At 40.4% G+C, this 20,547-nt stretch overlaps 2 non-coding genes across 2 annotated transcripts; one reads left to right on the top strand and one right to left on the bottom strand.

Annotated features, from left to right (window-relative positions):
• Positions 1–638: 638 nt before the first annotated feature.
• On the top strand, positions 639–710 carry TRNAP-GGG. The gene has a single exon. It is a non-coding gene; the product is annotated as a tRNA-Pro (tRNA).
• Positions 711–818: 108 nt separating this feature from the next.
• TRNAT-AGU lies at positions 819–892 on the bottom strand. The gene has a single exon. It is a non-coding gene; the product is annotated as a tRNA-Thr (tRNA).
• Positions 893–20,547: the final 19,655 nt, after the last annotated feature.

Here is a 20,547-nt window from a genome sequence, read left to right as displayed (position 1 = left end):
AAGCTCCATTTTGGAGCTTCTTTTTTTCTCCGTAAGGGAGCCGCGCGGTGTGGCTGCGACGGCTCCCTTACGGAGCAAACGGCAACGGCAGCAGACCGCCTCAAAGCGGCGGTCTATAACCCGCCATAGATAGTTTTTTTTGTGGGAAATTTCTCTGAAGATGCCAGCCACAGATGCTGGCGAAACATCAGGAATAAACTCTTCTAGAACATGGCCACATAGCCCGAAAAACCAACCAAAAAACTATGGATGCCAGCCATAAAAGCCTTCAACTTCACATTGTTCACATAGAGTATTCAAGTGGTCTGTATTAGACTCCCCTGCCCATTCAAAACACCATTCCCTTGGATAGTCCTTTCTATATGCAGTGGAGGCAGCAAAAATTAATTATTTCTTTTCTGACTTGTTTGCTTGACCTCCCACAATGCCAATGAGCAGCCTTTTGGGTTGGTTCTAGACTGTTTCCAGATGACCTCATGCTGAGTTTTCTACCACATTTGCCTCCTTTCTATTTTTCCTCCTCCCTGTGCCCCAGTCTTTTTGGTCAAGTCTCAGTGGGCCAACATCTAGCTTATCTTGAGGAGACCTGAACTGCTCTTGGGAGATTCAGGAGCTCCTGTAGAAGCAGTGCTACACTAGCTGTGATCGTATAGTGGTTAATACTCTGCATTGGGGCTGCAGCAACCTCGGTTCGAATCCGAGTCACAGCACAAACTGCTTGCTTTTATATTTATTTTCCCTCTGTACGGGAGAGCCACAAAAAGCCTTCTGGAAACAAAACTGAGCCATATTCATGGAACCAAAAGAATCCAATCTGAAGGCACCACTGGGAGTCGAACCCAGGATCTCCTGTTTACTAGACAGGCGCTTTAGCCATCTTAGCCATGGTGCCTCACAGTATATTTCTTGTCTGGCTGCTTCTGTGTCCTTCATTTTCTCACAGGCACCATTTTTGAAGTTAGCCAGGAGAGCATAATGCTGTAAACATCTCCATTATCTCTTGTTTGGGGTTTCTCAAGGATCTTCAAATTGCTAGCTCATAAGCAAGGAAACAACTTCATCTGAGCTCAAGTGAGAAAGGCTTGGGTGCCAAGAAGCTAGACCTTCATTATGCTTGATCATTTAATTGGGTTCATTGGAGATATACAGTAGCTATTTTTTAAATATAAATATATAGTTTCTTTGTTCTTTTGGCCTTCACTGTCCTGGCAACTCTGTTTTGATTTTGCAGATACTTTGATCTCAAAGTGCTACTGGGAGATTCCTGCATTTTGCATTTGGTATGTACTAGAGCTACACTTTGTTTAGTTTTGTTATTTTGACTCTTTTGTATATATTACTAAATAGTGCTCTGATTATTCTGTTTCTTCTATATAGTCTTCCCTACCTCTGTATCCTTGTAAATAAATATATCTCGTTATAACTGGTTTGTGCATAGGAAAAACCACAGTTCTAAATCCAGTAACTGATGATTTCATTGCTGTTACTGTTTATTGCTTTGAATTTTGTTTGGGATACACGGGGCTTGTCTGCATTGATTATTTACTATCAATTCTTCTCAGGCTCACTGCACCCTGTTTACATTATACAAGGCCAACATCACGAATCAGGTGCAAACTGTCATTATGACATTTGCTTCCAGTTCAGCCTGTCCTCCACTTAACCCGAATTTCAGAATCTTACCTTTTACTCTGGGCTTTTGGCTCTCTCCATAGCAATGATGGGTGCCTTCCTACATGGTTCCTGCAATCTGCTGGTGCCACCACTGCAGGTGCAAGTCACTTTGAGGTCAGAACAAGCTGCCCAGCTTCAATAATGTGGCAAGGCACCTCATTGTGACCTCAGTGGTGGCACTGGGTGACAAATGAGGATCACATGGGAAAGCAGCTGCCAGTATTTCTGAGGGAGAGAGCATAGGTATTGGGGGAATTTGGGGCCAGTATACTCTGGGGCAGTACAAGTCATCAACAGCATTCCAGACATTGAATGCAGGGCTTTGCCTCTTGTTGTGATCCTTATTATCTAGAAGTCCGTTAGATCTGATTAGCCTTAGGTCCTGACTGATTTGGACAAAAGAGTGATGGTAGTTCTGATTTGCAAGGCTGTTATTAAGCCTGCTTATTGCAATTATTCACTTGGACTCCAGCTCCTTTAACATACTCCACTTGCTGACAGAAGACAAGCACAAAGTATTGCATTAACATGGGTTTCTCTCTGCCAGGGATGCTCAGCTGCCAAGCCCTTTGAGACTGGCAGGCCTATAAGGAAGGAATGGTCTAGGAAAAAAGGGAGCAACAAGTGATCTATGTAATCGCTAAAGCACGTCTATTTTACAAGCTATATGTATCTAAATTCATAATGACAGAGTATCAAAAGACATCAATAAACAACAGTGTCCATCTGAAGAATAGGGTGATAAAAGTCCATATAAACAACGTCTCTGGTGTTGGCAGTGAATATACTTCTACTGCTGCAACACCACAATATTGTCCAAAATCTAGGGAACAAACATTAATGGTACTTGGAGCAAAATAAGCCTGAAGTTGGAACTTGTAATTTTTACTGGTAACAAGGTTCTTCGTCGGTTGTATTCAGACGGCTACCTCTGGAGTACTCTGCGGCTGTTTCAACTCACCACAAGTCTTCATCAGCATAAAAGAGGGTTTTTTTGCTGGATTAATAATGTAAATAATGTGTTCCATTCTTCTAAATATACAAGGTAACAATAACTATGGAAAATATGGAAAATCCTCCCCAAATGAAATTACGTGTTTTGCAAAATTTTCAATGATTTTCACATTCTGGGGACTTCATTTTAACATTAAAATTTATTAGAAAATTAGGCTTACACATGCACGCATGCGCACACAAGCTTTATAGTTTCTGAGCAAAACACATTGTTCTTTGATACAACACAAGATACAATACAAAACCAGTGTTTTGTGCCAAAAAGCACTCTTCATGAAATTTTCACAAAAATTCCTGAAATACAAAAAAAAATTACATTCGCTGACTTTTTTTTCCTTTTAAACTGAGGTGCCCTTTCTCACTGAGAATGAAATAAACTAAGACTATTCTTTACATCCTTGGCAGAAATAATTGCCTTATATGCCAATAGTTTTCCTGTCTGATTTGCTAGTCTGGAGGTATAATTCTTGCTTAGGATGTAAAAGGTTCCAAGTTCAAATCTCAGACAAACTAGCTTTCCTGTCTGTGCCATTCTTTTTTTTTTTTCCCTGTGGCTATTGGAAGAGGTAAGATGTGTAGTTTTACTATTCCTTCACCAAATCAGCCTAGGAAATTCTTTTAGCAGCTAAGTTGTGATGATGGAGCAGACCTCCTATAATCCCTAGACTGGCAGAGGCAAGCATACACATACCTGGTCATGGTCATGAGTGATCTTTATTGAATATTCTTTCTTGTGGCCCCCAGCTACCTTGATTCAAATATTAGGACAAACAAATACATAAAAGTTACAGATTTATTTTCATCTTTCAAAGTATAGGAAATGGCTGTCTGCATGCCCTGTTCGACAGCACCCATACTATAGGGGCAAAAAAGAGCTAGTTGCCAAGGCACTACTGGGAGTCAAACCCAGGATCTCCTGTTTATTAAACAGGTGCTTTAGGCAGCTTAGCCATAGTGCCTCACAGTAGCTTGCTCACTGACAAAAGATAGAAGCAAAGAGATGCATAAATAATGTGTGTTCACTTCTGCCAGGAAGGCTCTTTCAGTTGAAGTGATATAACTGCCTTAAACAGTGCTCCCTTCTTTTCCAGGGCAATTCAAATGGCCCAGCTCTGGTCTAGGGATATGGTTGCTGCTTGTAGTATGAAAGTTTAGGTTTAAATCATGAACCATCCCTGTCTATGATGTGAAGTCTAATTGTGCTGACAAATTTAACTTTTTCTCAGGATGATGTGCAGATCTGATTTTACTTTGCGAGGGGGAATACCCAACTAAATACATGGGTCAAACAAGCTATCAATACATGCTCAATTGCTCTTACCCCACCATCACAACCAGTATAGATGTACCCACTGTGGCAGAAGTTGGGTCTGCATTGGTCAGAATACTCCAGAAGCATCCCAGAGTATTCTGGTGCTGAAGCTGGTGCCATGTGTTGCTCCTTCCTGAGGCCAAAAACACAGCACCCAGCCTCAATCACATGGCTGGGCACATTGTTCTGATCTCAGAGGGTACAACTCACAGTGGAGGCTGTGGGCAGCACAGGAGTGTGCGTGTACAAACAGCTCGCTGCCATTGCTCCAGAGGGCTCCAGAAGAACCAAAGCAAAAGGTGTGTTTTTTGAAATAAATCATTTTAAAGAGGGTATACAGCAGATTCATTGCTGACCTAGCTGGATGTCAACTGGACATTTCACACCAGAACTGATAACTGAGCCCTATATTGTCCAGACTAGCCACTATGAGGACAGGGGAGGACATGGTATTTGGCCCATGCAAACACCCCCAGAAATCCTTTCCAGGATGTACTTCCTCAAGGCTTACAGTTATATTTGTACTGACTGTTTGTATTGTTATTATTAAATAAATAAAATGTTTAAATATAAAAAAAAATCCTGCACACAAATTTGTCCATGGTTGGGACTACCTTAGACTCTCTATAGTGAAACCACTATAATTAAATTTAATTAATTAATTAAAACTGATTTGCGGTCCAAAGAAGTTCAACCTATTTTAATTTTTGCCCCTATCTACTACCAGGTTGTGCAGGTCTGCCTGAGAGTATCATTTTATATCACAGAGGGGTCAGAATAGGTAGGCAAGAAGAACAATGCTTTGGATCATTCTGACTATCTAATCCCATTACTACTACCCTCTCTGAGATATTCTTACTGTTCAATGCTAAGCAATGTTGCACTTCTAACAAATGCAAGCAAAGAGATGAAAAGATGTGGGAGCTGTGTGAGAAGGGAGGTTCGGGTAAAGGGAGGAATATGTCTGGGTTTGTGTAGTGAAGGAGTAGGGAATATAGTGATTATTGGGAGTGTTTCTTTGTGGGAACCAATTCTGAGAATGAAAGAGTGTTTTTGTGTTTTGCTAATATAGGAAGGAAGATGGTTCTATGAGTTGGGTTTGTGAGATATAAGGGATTCAGGGTGTGTTAACACTGAAAGTGGTGTATGGGGTTTCTTGTATTGGCATTGACTGTGTATTTTTGCTGTGTATTGCCACTGTGGGTATTTTTTTTAAGTGCGTGTTGGCATTGAAGAGTATGTTTGTGTCTTTGTGTTGACAGAACGGGGACTTTTGCATTTCTCCTTGGTTTTCCTGCATTGGAAAAATAGCTTCAGGGAATTAATTTTAGGATAATTTGTTTAGAGATGATTTGAAGAAATTGACTTGCTTTTCTTTAAAAGAGGTATTTTGTGGGAAGAGACAACTCTGAGTTCATGGGAATATGTTTGTGTTTTAGATTTACCAATTTTTCTTCCTATGAAATGGGTGTGAGATTGTATAAGAAAATGTTTCAATGGCTCTTTGCTCAAAAGCCTTCTATTCTGTGAGTGTCATTTCAAAACAGCCATGTTTTTGAAAGAGTCCCACTGGTGCGTTACAGATCGCCCCTTTGGGGCAGCCTGTACCCGCCTCTTTCCCCAATGGATTGAGGCCTCAGCTGCCACAGCGGCAGCCCTGAGGCCCCGATCCGCCACTTTTCCAGGCCACGGGCCTGGAAAGGGGGTGTCCTTGGGGCTTCAAGCCCCAAGGACACCCCAACAGCAGCAGGGAAAAGAGAAAGGGGCCACTTTGCTCCTTTCTCTTTTGTGTCACTGGCACAGCCGTATAAAGGCAGCACCAGTGACACAAATTAAGGAAGGAACTCCATTTCGGAGCTCCTTCCTGCGCCCCGGAAACAGTACCACAGGTGCCCTTCCACAACACCAGGACATCACGTCCACGCTGCCCCGTTCGGAGGCAGCGCAGCCGTGACGTCCTAATGGCGGTGCCCATGTAGAATGGGCACCGCCATTTTGTACGTACTGTGTACGTACTAGGGTTGGGGGCATGTGAAAGAGACACCCCCGGGCAATCCTAGTACGTACAGGGTACATACTAAAAGGCCCTTGTGGAAAGGGCCATAGATACCCCTCTTAGAATGTGCATGATTCTAATTTGGAATACAAAAATAAAGGTGAAAGAAACAACAATTATCTTGGCTGCATCTACACTGCAGAATTAATGCTGTTTGACACCACTTTAACTTCCATGACTCAGTGCCATGGACAGGTGAAATTCACCCAAGAGTATGCAGAGAGATCTTGTAGCACCTTGGTTAGTTTCAAAGGTGCTAGAAGATCTCTCTACATACTGATTCTACAGACTAACATGGCTATATCTTTGAATTCATCCAAGAGTAGTAAAGTAACTTGCAGGTGTAATTTCATAGCGACTGTCAACAATCTTTGAGAATTCATGGAGGACAGAAAAGATCCCAGAAGATTAGAGGAGGACAAATGTTATTGTAAGACCAATTTGACAGTGGAATACATGGCCTCAGAAGGTGGTAGGCTCTCCATTTTTGGAGGTCTTTAAATTGAGGTTAGATGAGCATCTTTCAGGAATGCTATAGCTGTATATTCTTGTATGGCAGGGGGATGGAACAGATGGTCCCTTCCAATTTTAAAATTCTATGATACTAAGATATATTGGATTCAACCTTTAGCCAGCACAGGCTCTGTCTGTGGCAGAAAGCATTGCTGTGCTTTTTTACTTTGTATGAGAGGAGACTTGTTTTTCATTATAAACACTTGGGGGAAACCTTTGCCCACATGTGGCATGAAAAGAGAATCATTCCTCACTCACCTCTTAACAAACAGACAGAGGCACCACTGGGAATCAAACCCAGGATCTCGTACTTACAAGGCAGATGCTTTGACCAACTTCCTCTCTTTCCGCAGGCTCTGTCCACAATACAAAAGGTTGATATTCTGGCTTATCTTACTGCAAGAGACATGTTTTGCCTTGGAAGAAACTGCAACTGAGAGAGTGGCAGCACAAGCCAGCCATGATCGTATAGTGGTTAGTACTCTGCGTTGTGGCCGCAGCAACCTCGATTCGAATCCGAGTCATGGCATGTATTCTGAACTTTTGTTTTCTACCTTAGAGAATTGAAAAAGCCCTCAGTGAGCTCTTTTGAGCCCACATAAATCATGCTTGGACCAAAGAGGTTAGCTCGCAAGACACCACTTTGTGTCAAATCTAGGATTCCCTATTTACAAAGCAGCTGTTTTGGCTGGTTTATCCACAGTACAAATCTGACCCATTCACTGGCAGAAGGCACAACCAAATTGATGTGTTAGCATCAGGCCTCCCTTGTTGTCAGGAAGGCTTAGCAGAAAGGCGTTTTCTGTAATTGTGACCTGATTTCCATAAGTGAGGAATAACTGCCTTTCTGACTTGTGGTCTATTGGCATGAATCTTGCTAAGGGAGCAGTTAGCTGTCAATTTTGGCCCATCATGCTTCGGAAAGACCTGCCATGTCCTTAGATAAAACAGATGTTCCTAGAAAGCAGCATCATATCAGCTGACTGTACAGTGGCTATTACTCTGCACTGTGGCTTCAGCAACCTGAGTTCACATATGAGTCATGGAAGAAATTTAGGCATTTTTAAAAGTTCTTTTCCTTCTTCAAGGAATGCTAAATGGTCTTCTGTAAATCTCACTGAATCACATTCATACTGCCAGACAGGGAGTTGAAATCAGGATCTCTGCTTTAAATAGAGGCTTGACTCAGCTTGGCCATGGTACCCCACACTACGAGTATCTCCTAGTCACAGGATGCAAGAATGATATCCTAAGGCCGGTACATGCCTTCCATGTTGTCTGGACTGGCGGCGGCATTTTTTCTTCCACAGGGAAGCTGCAGCCACCAAACCATATGGCTTCCGTGCAGAAGAAAAAGAACCCGCTTTTAAAGCCACATGGGCAGTGTAACAAGTGCACCACTGACACACTAGTTATGTAAGCACTGCGCAGCAATGTGCAGATGCCACGCAGCACTTACATAACAATGGCGGCACCCGTGTATACAGGACACCACCATTGTTACAGCACTGTGCCGTACTAGGGTGAGAGACCGTGCGGTTCCTGCATGGTCCCTTAACCCTAGTACGGTGCCAGCACAGCGCATTAGCACCATCTGTACTGCGCCTATATTAGCAATATGTGCTCTCTTCTGTTGAGGCGGCTTGATGGCAAATGTTGAAAATGTATTCCTTTATATCTGTCTTATTGGCCTTGTATTATTATTGTTGTTTAGAGCACAAATGTTTCAAATTCTGGACAACTCCATACTGCAGAAATAATGTAGTTTGACACCACTTTAAATGCCATGACTCTATTCTACAGAACCCTGGGATTAGTATTTGGGTGAGGCACCAGAGCTTTCTGACTGACCAGGCTGAATATTTCACCAAATTACAAATCTCAGGATGGAGCCATGACAAAGTGGTGTAAAACTGCTTTATTTCTGCACTGTGGATATATCCGAGATCATGAAAGCTGACTATACAGTTCAATTTTCATGTTGTCAGGATGGTAAAGAGCTCATTTTCATTGATAAAGACACCTAGGCAATATTTTGGTTAGCTGCGACTTTTTTTGACTAGCGATTCTTTTTCCCCAGTCAGTGTAGCTGCACGCATCTTCCCAAGGCTTTTGCTGTGATCATATAGTGGCTAGTACTCTGCATTATGGCTTAAATATGAGCAGCTTATTGATCAATTGTGCCTCCTCCCACCATCTCAGGATTAGGTACCCCTTTAGTCTGAATGTTGTCAACCTCAGTTCAAACCCAAGCCATGGCACATTGTGTGTGTGTGTGTATTGAGTAACAGAAAAAATGAGCTCCACTGTACCACACTCAGTGTGCCATGAACAAAAGGATCAGTTTCCAAGAACAAAGTGATGCTTAGTAGTGTGTATTCTCTCTGTTTGGAACATCTGATAGTAAACCATAGCATTCCTTGCCTAAAGCCCTCACAACTGTATTTATAACATAGCCCTAATGATCAAACTCTGACTTGCAGACATCAGCTTTATTATTTTATATAGAGTTGAATCAGTGGCATCACTAGGGTTGGTGTCACCCAGTGCAGTAACTCATGGTGTCACCTCCCCATTGACCTCCTCCCATACTACATCATACAAAAATTTTAGTAATGTTTTTTGTACGAATGTTATTCATAAATTGTTATCCCTATATATCACTGAATGTAATGGCAATATTTGAACATAACCAACTAGCAAAATTAAAATTATACCTTATATTGCAGTGTCATGTGCACAGCCTAAATGTATTTGCATGTACATAGTTTAATTTGGTCAGAGTGAAGATGTGGTAAGATGTTATGTTTTTAAAGAAAATTGTAAAATAATTTTAAAAATTAATTTAAAAAAATTAATAAATTTTAAGTTTTTAAAAAAGAGGAAGAGCTACAACTAAGCCCTCATGAGTCTGGCTAAAACTTCTTTAGATTAGCTGGTGATGAGGTATAATGGGAATGGTAATTCATCAGAATCTGGAGATCCATAAATTCCCTGGGGCTGGCTTAGAGTGTCATCTGGTGCAGCCCACACACCACGCACCCCTTCTGTGTGGAGTCTACTTTGAGGAAAACAAAATATATCTGTCATATTTCATTGTGATATTCATTGAATATCACACATGTTCATATATATTTTGGTCTAGTTTGTTTTTGCAGTTTTCACCCCATGTAGCACTGTGGAACTGAAGACTGCAGTTGTCAGGCATGTAGCAAATCAATAAGGAATACAAATGAAAAGGGAATGTGCAAAAAAGTACTAGGTGGTGCAAGAGAAGCTGCCAACAAACATTCAACGATCAACTATCTTCCGAAAACCATTATTTGAACTCCCTGTGGCATTTTGCCTCATTATAGATAATCCTCTCTTTTAATCTCTTATAGTAGAATGTCCAAATCCATGTATATATAACTGAAATTAAGCCTCCTGCCTCAGCATGAATACTTTAGAACATTATCTTCAAAACATTTCTATCATGATTAGTACATGGGCACCATTTTCTCTCTGGCACTCTAAGGTATTGAGCATAGAACCACTAGTTAATTAATGCAATTTAAGTTGCAGGCAAGTCCACTGAAGCAAGGAATTCTTAGAGTCACTTTAGACTAAAATATTAGGTCTGTGGAATGTGCAACATTTCCTGGCAAACAACACAGCGTTTTTCAGGCATAGACCTTGCCTGAGGGAATGAATGAACTGGCTCTCTATAATGGGCATTGGACATTGGGTCTGCATTGTCTTCAGGTGTTGTTGTTTGTCTGCCTTCTTTTTTCAGTCTATACATTTGGAGGAAAGAAAAGAAAGTAAGTTAATTTTCATAGAAACATTACCAAATTCCAGTATTCTATCCCTTCATGAATACAGATCAAGGCTGCCTTGAGCGTCACAACATTCACAAATAGCAGAAGCAAATCTGTAGAACAAACAGGTCTGTTACCATGAATCAGTCTAGCAATAAAATTTAATCTGATCACCTAAGAAATACCAGCACAAATGTAGGTTTTTGTACCACCAAATTTGGACTAAATGAGAGAAGTGCAAGGGGAAAGTCTTCTCAGCCAAAGAAGCTTCACTGGCAGAGTTTCTCCGAGGATTGATCCCCTATAAAAACATTCAGGTCATATTGTTTAGTGAATGGAGGAATGAAAATTTGGGTTTATTCCCAGTAGCTGGACCTAACACTAAGTGGGAATCAGCAAAGTAGAATGCCTATAGGGGCTACTTTAGAGCTCAGTGCCTCCGTTTGATAAAATAAAGCTTCTAGCAGCACTGCAACAATAGTAGCCGTTCCATTATGCATGACTTTTTACTACTTACAGTATCAGTGTTCAAAGGAAAGATCAGTGAAACATTAGGCTTTTAACTCTAGTTGAATCATATAGGTTAGTTGTTTTGATCTTGTATAATACGTCTTCTAGTAGCAGTGGGGCATAAAGTTGCTTGCCATTTAGGAATCTATTGTGCCATTCAGTAGTTCCCTATATTGAAGATCATGCTGAGCAGAATAAAAGAAAAAGAGAACCAACCTTTAAAAAAGTAATATAGTGTCTCTGCTATAGTGTTTGGCGGCTGAGGCTTCCCTCCAGCGGAAAAACAGGCACCAGCAGGCTGCCTTTTTGGGCGGTCTGTACCACGCCTATATCTCTCAGGAAAGTGTTAAAAGGACTGCCATATAAACTAACAAAACCAGTCATTTTTAACTTTGCCCTCATAATAAGGAAAACAATTCTGACTTTAGTTTTTCATTTTTGTATTATTGCCTTGCTATTGTTATACTGATTCTATTTTTATATATATTATCCTTTCTTGAGAATCCATTGTGTTCAAATGACAAAGTAACAATGTCATCATAAAATTTAAAACAACCAGTCTCTCATACAAGGCCATAACAAAGGTTATGGATAGGATAAGAAATTGTTTGTTTGAGCATCTGTTGTCCAGCACCATTTGCTAATACGTCTCTTCAGTGTGGGCTGCACATCACAGAAAATGGACTTTGAAATCCATAAGTTATGTTGCAGAGTTTCTATTATTTTGCTCCTTTTTAACATCTAGCTTTCAGCCTTTTGTAAGGAGACAAATAACAGATTTACAAAAATAATCTGAATTTCAAAATATATTCAAAAAGATAACACAATTGGGGCTATTTGTGCACAGTGGAAAACAACTTGCAGTCAATATCTCTTTACTGCACATATGAAACAAGATAGAAAAGATTGGTTTTATGTTTGAAGGAGGGTTCAGCCCATGTGACTTCACCTATGAATATATATATTTGAAATAAAGGCAAATAATATAAAACCTACCATCAGTCACCAATGATGTTTTCCTTACAAAAGAAACCAACCCTAGCAAAATACTATTCTCATATACCTTACAACATGGGGAGGGGGGAGAGAATACAAACAAAATATTTCAATTCAAAGCCAGTGCAAGCTATTTTGCTGCCTGAAGCAAAAGACAGAAGTTGACTGGACCAGCAGTGGAATCTTGACACTGGCAAAAGGAAAGAGTGCTCTACCAGATCTGTGGAGTGATACCTTTGCTGGCCAACCAAAATGCACAAAATACGTTGTGCAAGCTTTCAAAGCTCCACTGGCTTTATCATCTGCCAAAAGATCTTTTGACTTCAAAACCAACTGAACTATAACAGAAACATCATCTGGCACAATATTTGGGATGGTATGACTCTAACACTGTCACTTTTCTTCTCCTCTAGAATTTTTAAAAAACATGTTTGGCCTGATGAAGAAGCCAGTGGAGCTTTGAAAGCTTGCACGATGTATTTTGTGCATTTTAATTGGCCAATAAATGTATCATCCTTTTGTGGATTTTGGATTTTGTTGTATTTTGTTACATTTTTTTGTTACAACATCTATTTTAATTATTACACTCAACATGAAAACTGCATATGCGCTGAAACCAGTACCAGACTGCTGCACTCTTTGTTATACTACCTATTTTGATGATTAAAATCAAGATGAAAACTGCATATAGAGTGAATACTATCTTCAACTACACCCTCTGGCCAAAATCAGGGAATAAGGCAAGAGGGACAAAAGATAAATATCTACCGTGGATTACAGAATGCAACTCTCTGGAATCTAATGAAATTGCCTGAAGCAGAGCACAAAATAAAGGTGAAGATTCTTAGAAGATATTTGCACTTAGACTGATGTAATTTGGTCACACCCTGCTGGGTTTCTCCCAAGACCCAATTGTTTAGAGAAGCTGGTCGAATACTGAACAGCAGGTACTGTAGTTATAGATTCTTCCACATGATGATGATAGAAGCGCTGAAGAAGATGTGATTGTTATTAACACACACACACACACAAAATTATACATTGTTCGAGAGTTACTGCTGATGAATTATGTATGAGCTTTAAATCGTTTTCTCAAAGTACGTACAACCTCTAGCAGAGCTGCAAAGCAGCACAAGGCTGTATTCAGTGCATGGGGCTACATTGTTCTGCACAGGGTTGTGCCTTCAGAAATGAACGTGCTTAAATCATATCTGCCATCACTGACAATTTATATCTGAATAAATCTTAGACCTTTGATTGCTTGAAGCTTACTGCGCACGTTCCCCTTTTTTCCATCTACTAGGTGAGAAGAAAGCTATGATTGTTGACACTGTTGGCTTCTCTTTTTGCAGTTGAATCCATTTGTGACTAAATCATATCAGAAACCATAGAAGGACTCTGTTTGTTCAAAGCCTAATGGCTTATTGATCTACGGCAGTTTATTGATCTACATGCCTTGTAATAAACAAGTAAAGGGTCGAAACCCATCCATTTTAGATAGAAGACATGTTTTTAAATGGTTTCTTTTGCACTCTGTATTTAATTCATTAAAATTAGTCATGAAGTGCTTGCACATCCCACTGTTCTCAGACAAGGATAGAATTCCTTTATCTGGAAGCTTTAGGAATGGTCATGACATTAATATGGATACAGCAGTTTCATTCCCTTGTCAGCAAGAGGGTTAGTATCAAGTTCTTTTTAACATTAATTCTTCTCATCATTTTGCATGCGTGCAACTGCTGCCATTTCAGAGATCTTTTCATGAGGAAATGTCACTAGTAATTTGATATGCTAACATCAGATATAATGTAGCATCTCTACATTTGGCGCCCAGAAAAAAGTGGAAAGATATATTTTGACAAGTAATGTTTCAATCAGAACCCAATAGTGACCCACAGTCACTGGGAATGTTTTAATTATAGTAGTAAACATAAAGGTTATGCATTGGTAGTCATTACCAGAGCATGGAAAAATTACCTTTTGGGCTACATGTTCCAGACACCATGGCTATTGCTAAAACAAAGAAACAAACCCAATTCCTAGATGCCATGGATTGCTAGAAATACAAATAAATGGATCCTAGAGCTAATTAAGCTTGACTTTTCCCTAGAAGCCAAAATGACTATACTGTGGATATCATATTTTGGACATAGGATGAGACAACATGACCTTTAGAAAATATGGTAATGCTTGTTAAGGTGGAAGGTAGTAAGAAAGGAAGATGGCCTTATTACAGGTGGCTATTAGAAAATTGAACATCTGCAAACCATGGCCAGGTGATTCCAGGCCACACAGCAATGATGGTGATTCTACAGTTGCTGCCTAAGAACAGGTTTATGCTCAAAAGTACCCATGCCATCCACTGCTATTTCCACCTTCCAGTTCCATTCTTGCATGATTTACATCTCTTTTTTATCAATTGTATCTCTCATGAGAATTCTTGCCAGCAAAGTGTGAACATTTGGCTCAGTCCTAATAATAATACTATCTTTCCTTTCAAAGATGTTACAAGGATCATTGAGATAAATTATGTGAAGCACTCTGAATGCTTGAAATGTCTTACATAAGTGGTTACTATCCTTGTTACCATTATCTTCTCAGTTTCTTTCCCAAGCTGCAGAAGTGATTCAGCTCCACTGACAAACTTCATTGCTCCAAAGGTTGCGATCCATCATGATTCTTGGAATCAAGCCTAGACTTTTTCTTCTCTTGTCATTCTCATTATACTGTCATAGATTCTGGATAACTGGAAAGTATCAGAGAAAATTAAGTCTATATGCTTCCTGCACCTTTTGATGTCTCACTTTCTGAAACCTCGCTCTTTCAACGCTTACAAATTACAGACAAATTCCATTAATTCAACAGGTGTTCACCTCTTTCTACAATTCTTTTGCACAAGGTCACTTGGGACCATTCACACTCAGTTTTGTGGTGTAGAGGTGTATAGTGTGTGTTGATTTAGCTTTTCACACATTCAGAAATGATATATTGTGTGTCATTGACATTTTCAGTAGGCAACATGCATTTGCTTTTTAAATATATATAAAAAAACAAAATTTTATAACTAAAAAGGGTTACATAATTGCCTATAACGATAAGCTTATTTTACTACCTCTGTTCTATAGCATTACTTTACAAACTTCTACTTGTAAATCCATTCTAATATTATCTGAGCATCTATCAATCACTCATATGATTATCCCAATAACAATTCTATTATCATTTACTAAATCCCAATATTATTTGTTTTAATTTAAATAAAAACCTATAATTTATCCAGCAAATGTTCTTTTAAGCAAAACTCTTGTCCTTAGTTTTCTATGAAGAAATTCCACCTTAAGAACTGTAAGCAGATACTAAGGAACTGTGCACACCAGCCATAAAGGCTGGCCGGGGGCAGAGTTGGGGTGTGGCACATGCCCACATGATGCATGCCCTGCCTCTGCCCCCAGGGTGGCATTATGCCGCGTGCCACTCCACATGGTGTGCGGCATCACGGGGCTCCTCTGGCACTGTGTACACACAAAGGAGAGCCTTAAAGCTGCGGCGTCATGGCTATTGCACCCTTTCCAAGGCACAAACTGGACCGCTTTTTGCAGCTCCTTTTTGCACCCTGGAAAGGTCAGATCGGGGTGGTGGCATGCAGTTGCCGCAGCCCTGATCCAATGCATCTTAAGGCAGCTGCAGGCCGCCCCTTAGGAATGGTCTGCACAGCCCCTAAGTCCTTTCTTTAATTTAACTCTGTTTTCCACAAAAGGTAAAGCTATGTTTAATTCATTTTCTGTATGATACAGCAGCCTTAATTTCATGAATCTATTACCTCATATTTTTCTTTTCATTTTATTTCATAAATCTCTATTAAATCATATCCTGTTACAAATGATAATTATTCAAAATCTTTTTTTCCCCTAAACTGAATTCAGCTAAGAAGCTTAAACCTCTGTTTCTTCTTATATTTAACATTTGGTCTCTTGTAAAATTGCCACTATTTTACTAAAAAAAGAGAGAGGGGAGGGAGGATAAACCAGAGGAAAAGGTTTAGGACAACATATAATATCACATTCACCTTAAATATGTCCCTTTGATTTTGTTCTTCCTCTATGAAGACCCCTTCCTGCATCTCCTCCTCTAATGCTTTCATCTTCAGTCAATTAACATATTCTTCAGTCGATTAACATATTCCTCATCAGAAAAATCCATACAGACCTCCTTTTTCACATTTAATAATTCCTTCTTCTTGTCAAGATTTCCCTTAGTTTCTTTCACCTGAATATCTTTGGCAATTCTTTGAATCTCCATTTCTTCATCATCATACACAGGAGATTATCACACTTCTTTTAAACCGATTTATCCCCGATTCTTATCCAGAGGCTTTTCAAAAATGGGAGTTTGCTGTTTTTGAAAAGCCTCTGGATAAGAGCGGCTGGGGTCCGGGCTGCAGATAATAAATAATAAAAAAATTATTTATGTTTTCCCGTCTCTCCCGGTTGAATCGAAGCGGGGTTACAGACTAAGTAAAAACACAGTATATGCACTAAAATTCTCTAACATTAAAATATCCAACATATAATTAACAATTAACTATTAACAGTTAATAGTTAATAGTACAATCAGTAAATAGCACAGTGTCTCATTCAAGGGGGTAGTCGGTTGGTATATTATATCAAATCAGGATATGCTTGGCAAAAAAGCTTGGTTTTAAGTGCTTTCCTAAATACCTCCAATGAGGTCGCCGAGCGGATATCCTCAGGAAGGCTGTTCCACAGTCTCGGAGCCTTTATAGAGAGGGCTCTTTGGGCTGTGGAAACATATTTGGAATTCATAGTTTCCAATAGGTTCTTGCCCAATGTTCTAACAGTGCGGGGCGGATTATGTAGGGAGAAGCGGTCCCGTAAGTAACTCGGACCCAAGTCATGTAGGGCTTTATAGGTAATAACCAACACCTTATATTGTGCACGGAAACTGATAGGGAGCCAGTGAAGATCTTTTAATATAGATGTTATATGGTCAAATCTCGAGGAACCAGTGGCCAGTCTGGCTGCCATATTTTGTACTAACTGAAGCTTCCGAACTTGGTACAAGGGTAGCCCCAAGTAGAGTGCATTGCAGAAGTCTAGGCGAGAGGCTACCAGAGCATGTACCACCGTTTCAAGATCCCTTTGGTCAAGGTAGGGTCGCAGTCGGCGTATCAACCGAAGTTGATAACAAGCACTTCTGACCGTCGCACCTACTTGAGATGACAACTGCAGAGATGAATCCAGAAGTATTCCTAGACTGCGAACTTCATCCTTCAGGGGAAGTGTGACCCCATCAAAGACGGGTTGACAAATTTCCTTCCTTAGACCTTGAGGACCTATCACAAGTACTTCCATTTTCTCTGGATTCAATCTCACAAGTACTTCCGTTTTCTCTGGATTCAATCTGAGTTTGTTTTCCCTCATCCAACCCATTACCGACTTCAAGCAGGCATTCAGAGGAGAGATGCCTTCCTTTGACACTGCATCATTCGGTGACATAGAGAACCATATTTGGGTGTCATCAACGTATTGATAACACCTCACCCCATATCTCTGGATGATCTCTCCCAGAGGTTTCATGTAAATGTTAAACAGCATGGGGGACAAAATAACTCCTTGTGGGACACCAGATGTCAGTTCCCTTTTAGAGGAGCAAGTGTCCTCCAGCTTCACCATCTGGAATCTGCCTGAGAGGTAGGAATGGAACCACTGAAGTGCAGTGCCTCCAATTCCCATCTCTCTCAGGCGTTCCAGAAGGATACCGTGGCCGACGGTATCGAAAGCCACTCAGATGTCCAAGAGCACCAGCAAGGCCACCTTTCCCCCGTCAGCGCTCAGAAGGAGATCATCAACTAAGGTGATCATAGCCCGCTCTGAAGCCGGTTTGAAATGGGTCCAGATAGTCGGTATCATCCAAGACAGCTTGGAGTTGGAAGATAGGTTGCACTCACCTGGCCCCAACTGAGTGCGATAACACCCACTTTTAAATTTAAATTCGACTTTATCCCTTTAAAAGAAGTACAATAATCTCTACATTCTTATCACCTGGTTTCTCTGACTTTTCATACTGTTCTCCAGAATCAGCTTCTTCCTTATTTGACAATTCCTCCTCTGTAGTCATCTGTTTTATTTGTTGATTAATTTCTTTAAGCTCTACTTCCACCATCTACTTCCACTAGCTGTTGCTGTTTCACATTATAGATTGACCATTGAGATTTAACTTGTATTTGTGGGTCCAAACATACAGGTCAAAATAAAACTGCTTTTGGTCACTTTGGAGGTATGCTGTTTAAATGACACATGCATCTTAAGAGGCCAGAAGCTGCGCCAAAGCTGCGCTCCAATCCTTAGCACTGGAGTGTGGTTTTGGAATGGCTTTTGGTCTCTTAGGACGCATGCATCATTTAAACAGCATACCTCCAAAGTGACCCAGATCAGCTTTATTTTGGCCTGTCTCTTTGGGCTCTTAGTCTCATTTCATCAAAGGTTAGTACAGCAATCACTTCCCTTGGACGCTGCAAGGAGATGGCCTTGACTTTATCTCTGCACGAAAACAACACATTATTTTCTCTTTGAATCCACCATTTTAGGTAGCTGTTGAGACAAACTGAAGTCCATTTAAAACTTGTTTTAAAAATGTTTAAGTCTAAATTGGATTAATTCCCCCCTCTTTTTTTTAATCACCAACAATTAAGTATTTCTCAGTTCTATTTTTCACAATTCAATCATATGTGCTTTGATCTAAATTAATTCTCCCGAACATTTTGATCACCTTTTCATTTGTAGACGTTATTTGTGGAATTTGTAGAAGTGTTCCCAATTAACTGGCAAGTGCCTTAATTTCATTTAGTCTATGTAGATCTTACTTACAGGGCAATTAAGATAGTTGAGTGTGCTTGCTATAAGCCTTGAGTGCAGCAGGGCATACTGGTACTCATGGTCCCCTCTGTTCTTCCAGTATCCCAGCTGTTTCAGAGGTGTCCTGGGGCACTCAGAGCAGGCAATGGACCCTTGTGTGTTTCTTTTCTGAGTCTTCTGAACAGACAGGCAGTTCCCGCTGGCTATTCTATTTCTAGCTGGCAGCTACTACACTCAGCACATCTTCCCTTCATGGAGCACCTTAGGAGACTGCTTCATGAAGCCATTTCCAACCCAGAAGTCAATAAAATACCTTTGAAAGCATTAAAAAAACCTGGGTTCTACTTTTTAACCAATACCACTTTCTTACAGTCCTTAGCCCATCAGGGTTTGCATTTAGGGAGAGATGGTTAGGTAGGCACGGCTCCACCATGCCTAGCCCCAGAGGAAGTTGACAGGCCCTCCCTAAATCTTAACTGCTACCATCCTGATTTTGCAGAGAAAGAAGGAGAAGCAGGCATGACTCCACCATGCATAGGCCCAGAGGAAGATTAAAAGCCCTCCCTCCATCTTAACTACTACCATCCTTGGAGGGAGAGAAGAACCAGCAGTATCTAATGGATTTAGTCCCCTTCCCCATTGCCATTCCCTTCTCCTTTTATGTGATGTAAACCTGAGGGTGGGGAATTGTCAAATTAACAATCTGTGAGCCACTCTGAGAGCCTTTGTGGCTGAAGGTATTTGTGGGTATAAATACACTAAATAGATAAATAATTGAAATGTTGGTATATTTCACTACTACTCTCTCTTAAATAGGATGTGACCTCTTCCAGACTTTTTACAGTACATCAACACATCACAGATCAGTGCACTAATGCAACCAAGGTCAAAATTGTGATTAGCACATTCTAATCAAAACTGTTTATATGGCATAAACATTAAAGCTCAAATCAGTCTCCCGCAACCTCCCCATGAACTCATACGAAAAATTAGACCTAACATGAGATTTGGGAAACATGGGACCTTACCGCACAGGGCTCCTGCAACGGGCTGAGAATAGTTCAGAAGGGACTGGGAAGGGAACGGAATGAGTAGGGGACGCAGTTTACTGCACACAAGGAAGTCTCTCACTCATTCCATTCCCCTCTCTTCTGTTCCCATTCCGTTCCAGAGGAGGCGATTTTTGAGAACTACTCTGAAGAGTTCTAAAAAATCGTGTCCTCTGGAACGGAATGAGAACAGAAGGGAAGGGAACGGAATGAGTGAGGGACTTCTGTGTGCAGTAAAATGCGTCCCCCACTTGTTCTAGGCCCATTCTCAGCCCGTTCCGCGGAGCTCCTGTGTGGTAAGGTCCATAGTCTAAAATCCCAATACAATGATAGGATCAAAATGCGCAACTGGAAATATCAATATTTCTTTTAAAGTATAGATATAATAACTGAAAATATAAGGGGTACAATGCCAGTATGAGGGGTCATGTTTCAACAGCATAGAGGGTGGGCTTATGCAAGAAACAGAATGGATATATTTATACCTGTAGGAGAAGAAAAAGAAAACCAGAGTAAGTATATTTACCATATTTTAGAGTGAAAAGAACAAAAATAATAATAATTTAATTTGTTTTATTTTTATACCGCTGTTCCAAAGATCATAGTGGTGAACAGCAAGTAAGCTAATTAGCAAGTAAAAGAAAGAGAAAATCATAGCAAGTATATTACAGTGCACACGCGTCATATGCAAGTGTGCCATACATGGCTTTCAGCATATGCTGAAGCCACACACCGGAAGAGACAATTA

The sequence above is a fragment of the Sceloporus undulatus genome, chromosome 3 (assembly GCF_019175285.1).
Source record: "Sceloporus undulatus isolate JIND9_A2432 ecotype Alabama chromosome 3, SceUnd_v1.1, whole genome shotgun sequence".
NCBI classification, from domain to species: Eukaryota; Metazoa; Chordata; class Lepidosauria; order Squamata; family Phrynosomatidae; genus Sceloporus; species Sceloporus undulatus.
Note: the sequence above shows the minus strand (reverse complement) of the source record. Positions and strands in the feature narration are given on the sequence as shown.